Source organism: Plecotus auritus (assembly GCF_963455305.1).
Source record: "Plecotus auritus genome assembly, chromosome: 8".
In the NCBI taxonomy this organism is placed as follows: Eukaryota; Metazoa; Chordata; class Mammalia; order Chiroptera; family Vespertilionidae; genus Plecotus; species Plecotus auritus.
The window spans coordinates 11464159-11468801 of record NC_137782.1 but is presented as its reverse complement, the minus strand read 5'-3'; the positions used below and the strand labels follow the sequence as shown (position 1 = coordinate 11468801).

The following is a 4643-nucleotide window of genomic DNA, read 5'->3' as shown; positions in this document are numbered from 1 at the left end:
GAATCGAACCTCCTGGTTCATGGGTTGACGCTCAACCACTGAGCCACAGGGGCCAGGCACACTCATTGCTGTTTCTCTCTCCTCCTTTCCCCTCTCTCTAAAAATCAACAAAAACATATTTTAAAAAAAAATAGGAAGTTCATTGTTCAAAGCCATGTTTGATTTTTAGTATAAATCCTTCTTACATACACCGAGCAGAACTGAACTTTCTTGGTGACCTGTGGTCCCCTTTGTGAATTGTTATGTCCGTGGGCCATGACCTCAGAGTGCTGTGAAGGTGAGCGTCTCTTCCGGCTGCAGACAGACAGCAGAATTTGGATCTTTTTTTTTTTTTTTCTTTGAACAGTACCCCCTCCCCCAGCCTTTCCCCCTTTATCATCTGTGGGCTCGGATATCAGCTCAGGCAGGCAGTCACCATTGTACATGAAGTAGGAGGAGTTCAAAGGTTTTGACTGAAGTCTTACCAAGGAGAGCTTGTGTGTTGTTGTTTTTCCTTTAACCTTTTCTTGGAGAAGGGTTTGGCTGCTCGGAAGTCTTTTTCATTTAAATCCTGGTCCTTTCCGGGTATTTTAGATACTTGGAGTTTTGACTAGTTGACATGTCACCACCCTGTACCATCTGTACCGAAGAGATTAAGTAGCTCCTGCTCCCAAAGCCATTTTAAACTACCCACAAGTCCCTTGGGCTTGAAAGTGGCGACCAGACCTCATGTGGTGGGCGACGGGAACGACGCCAGGTGTATGACTGGTTGGGTCGGGTTCTGGCTCAGAAAGAATTCAGAGCAAGACCCAAACTGTAAGAGAACATTTGTTAGGTACATTATAGAAGAAGCAATTCCTAGAAGAAATGGGCTTAGCAAACAGGTTCTAGAGGTAAAGGAAGGGCCCTTGGCGCTTGGGAGTGAGGAAGCTGATGGGAAGGTGCCTGGAGGGGGAGGGGGCAGGGAAAGGCATGCTGTGGAGAGCCACTGATCCTAAGGGTTTTCAGGGGGCGATTTTATTTTATTTTATTTTTTCAAGTTTCAAACATGTATTGATCAGTGTAAACCCCAACACAATACACCAACATGATTTTGTGCATTTGGAGGGGAAATATTTCCTGGTTAAGTGGAAAATTGTGCGGATGGCTTCTGGAAGACCTTCATTTTAAGCAGCTTTATAGTGAAAGATTTCATTTAGACGTCTGGACCTTCTTTCTTCAGTTTGCTGTCATCTACATTCATGCGTAGAACTTGTATTGCTCATTGGGACCCAGTTTGTTCCAGGGTTCTGGGTCATTCTTTCTGTCCCAACAGACATCTGGATTGAACAATGCCAGCCGTGTGACATACAGCACTGCTCCAGTACCCCCAGCTCCGATAAATACGAAGAGGGGGATCAAGCTGGGATGCTTCTTGGCCTGGTGAGGATGTGGCGGAGCATGGTTGCGGCAGAGGGCACGGAAGCAGGAGAAACAAGCACGCAGCGCCGGCAGCAGGCACGCAGTGCACCAAAGATGAGCGGACACCCAGAGTCACCCAGGACCTCCTACCTGAAGAAGGGGGCGATTTTAGATGGTCCTAGGGCCGTGGTCGGCAAACTGCGGCTCGCGAGCCACATGCGGCTCGTTGGCCCCTTGAGTGTGGCTCTTCCACAAAATACCATGGCCTGGGCGAGTCTATTAAAGAAGTGGCGTTAGAAGAAGTTTAAGTTTAAAATATTTGGCTCTCCAAAGAAATTTCAGTCGTTGTACTGTTGCTATTTGGCTCTGTTGACGAATGAGTTTGCCGACCACTGGCCCAGGGGAAGATCTCAGTAGACGAAGCTGCAGCTGTCCAGGTGTGTCCTTTCAGGTTGGGGTCTCCACTGATTGATTCCTGGCCCCAGGGCAGGGGGTCATTATTCCACTCAGCTGGTCCTGACATCAGCTGTGGCTGGTTTTGTTGCTTATCTGGGCCTGGAGCTGAACTACAACTGAGGCCTGGGTGTTCTCTCTAGGGAGGAAAGGTCAGGGGTCCAAACCACATGACCGGTGATATGCTGGGGGGGGGGGGGAAGTCACCCCAGGGGTGAGGTCCCACCCTACAGCTGATTGTCCACGGCTAGGCACCTGGAGCTTTCCACCTGGGGCCTTCTCTACCTGGCCCATCGCCCTTGCTCTGCTCACGGCTGCCTAGCTGCCTACAGCCCTAGGACGGTCTGCTATACAATGAGCCATCACGTCCTGCCTTCGAAGCCACAGGGAAGAGCTTTGGGGAACAGTGGGCTCCACCCGAAAGGGGAACAGTGAACCCAAACCCGGAGGGTCAGGCCGGGACACTCCACCTCGGTTCCTGAGGAGTTTGCACAGGCTCTCAGAAGCGGCCCTCCTAAGAGTATTTGCATTTTCAAATAAGAACTTGAGGAGAGCAGTGTTTAACTTCTTAATAGAGTCACTCTGAGGGTGCAGTGTCAAGTCTGGGCCGTGTTTATAGGCGAGTCGGTGGCCCTCTGGCAGCCCCACCAGGACCTGAGGGTGGCGGAGGCAGAAAGGGAGACATGGGGACAGGCTGCCCCCAGCAGAACCCTGCCCCTGAGCCCTCCAGCCCTCTGCTTTGTCCTTCCCTTGGAAGACAACCAACCATTGCTTTCTTCCCGGACATGGCGTGAGAAAGGGGAGCGGCATAAATTCACCCCTATCCCCACCCTCTGGAGCCTACCCTGCACCCCGTCTTTGGGAGTCTAGCCCACGTAGGAAGTGGAAAGAGGTCACATTCTTGCAGCCTGCCCTTGGGGTTGATAAGGACTCTTCACACCCCACGATGGCTGTCCAAATGCTTTGACCTGTAACCCTATAAAAAGTTGGGGATTTCCGGACCCAGCCCTGGTCCGGTTTAGTGAGCTCTCCTCCATCATCCCGTTTCTGTTTGGACCACCCAGCCACCCGTGGACGGTGCCTTCTCCTTGCTTTCCACAGGTCGCCTGGAAAAGCCACCCTCCCACAGCACCAAACTGCATACTTCCCCGTTTATATAGGCCAGTGGTTCTCAACCTTCCTAATGCCGCCACCCTTTAATACAGTTCCTCATGTGGTGGGGACCCCCCAACCATAAAATTATTTTCGTTGCTACTTCATAACTGTAATTTTGTTACTGTTATGAATCGTAATGTAAATATCTGTGTTTTCCGATGGTCTTAGGCGACCCCTGTGAAAGGGTCGTTCGACCCCCAAAGGGGTCGTGACCCACAGGTTGAGAACCGCTGATATAGGCTGTCCCACTTTTATTTTAGAGAGAGTGGGAGAGAGAGAAACATCGGTTTGCTGCTCCACTTGTTGATGCATTTGTTGCTTCTTGTATGTGCCCACAGCCTTGGTGCATCCGGCAACGCTCTAGCCAGCTGGGCTACCGGGCCAGGGCCAGGTCTGTTCCATTTTGACCAGTGAGGCTCAGCTCATGTCTTTGCTGTTGGTGGCCCTGAATATTTTTCCCTCTTGGCCTCCCAATGCTGTTTGTGCTCTTATTCCTCCCAGCTGTCACCTTGCGGGGCCGCAGAAGGGGGTTTTCCCTTGGCCCCTGGACCAGAGCCCCGTGGGGAGGAGGCCTGTACCCCAGACGCCTGGAAGGCCCTAGGAGGCTGCCTTCTGAGCACTGGCTCCCTCCCGTAGAGGCAGAGCCGAGAACGTGCTGCGGGGACCTGAGGTGGAGGTGTGAGCCCTGAGGTGGAGGTGTGAGCGCACAGGGAAGGCCCAACCCCAAGGACGGCTTCCCACCAACCCCACAGCCAGCAGCCTCTGCTCCGAGGGAAGGAGGCTGGCTGTGCGCAGTCCTCTTTTCTTCCTCCCACCCTGCGTGCTCTCTTGTCCCCCCGCCTCACCGGAAACTCTACTTACGGTTTTTAAATGGTCCTGACTGGGGAGAGAAAGTCGATTGGCTGGGGAGAGAATTCCACACTCAGTCCTATCCCACTGGGCCCAGAGTCAACAGAACGGCCCTCTGGGCTCCGGGCGGCAGGAGACCGGACAAGCCACGAAGTATTTATTTTCTGTGGCTTTGCTCAGGCCTCTGCAGACAGAGTTTTTATTGAATCTGGCCCCAAAACTGCTGGGGTTAGGCCTTGCTTGGCTACTCAGAGAGAAATAAGTGTTCTCAGAGAAAAAAAGCTGCCCTCTCCTGCCCTCCCCGCCCTCCCCCTTTCCCACTCTCTCCACGTGGTTTCTTTGTTTAAAAGTTTTCCAAAATTTGCTTGTACCGAGGAGTCATGTTTTTCTGAAAAGCCCAGCATGACTCTTCCAGACCTGTGGTTGGTCCCAGGAGCTCCTGCCGTCGCCCCCCTCCCCCACTCCGGGAGGGGCCCCGGAAGGCCAGGCCTCAGGGCAGCCTCATCCTAGAGAACGCAGCCCTGCTGAGGGGGGTGGGGGGCGCAATGCTGAGGGCCCCAGAGGTCTTCCCAAGGTCACAGACCCTTGCCCAGCAGGGCCAAGACCAGAATCAGGCAGAGCTGGGCTCCCCAGCCAGGGTTCTGGACATTCCTATTAAACCCTGGGGAGTATGCTACCAAGTGCTTTAGGGGGCTCTTGAGCCAATGTCAAAAGCAGGCTACTTGCAACAATGAAGTTAAAAACACACACACATTTTTTTTCTTAAAGCAGGCTATCTGGCTGTGCCCTGAGGCGCTGGCCTGGCC

The 4643-nt window shown here is 53.0% G+C and overlaps 1 pseudogene across 1 annotated transcript; it reads right to left on the bottom strand.

Moving 5' to 3' along the window:
• Nucleotides 1-1112: 1112 nt before the first annotated feature.
• On the bottom strand, nt 1113-1421 carry LOC308256179 (cytochrome c oxidase subunit NDUFA4-like; annotated as a pseudogene). Its single transcript has one exon. The product of its transcript is annotated as a cytochrome c oxidase subunit NDUFA4-like (transcript).
• Nucleotides 1422-4643: the final 3222 nt, after the last annotated feature.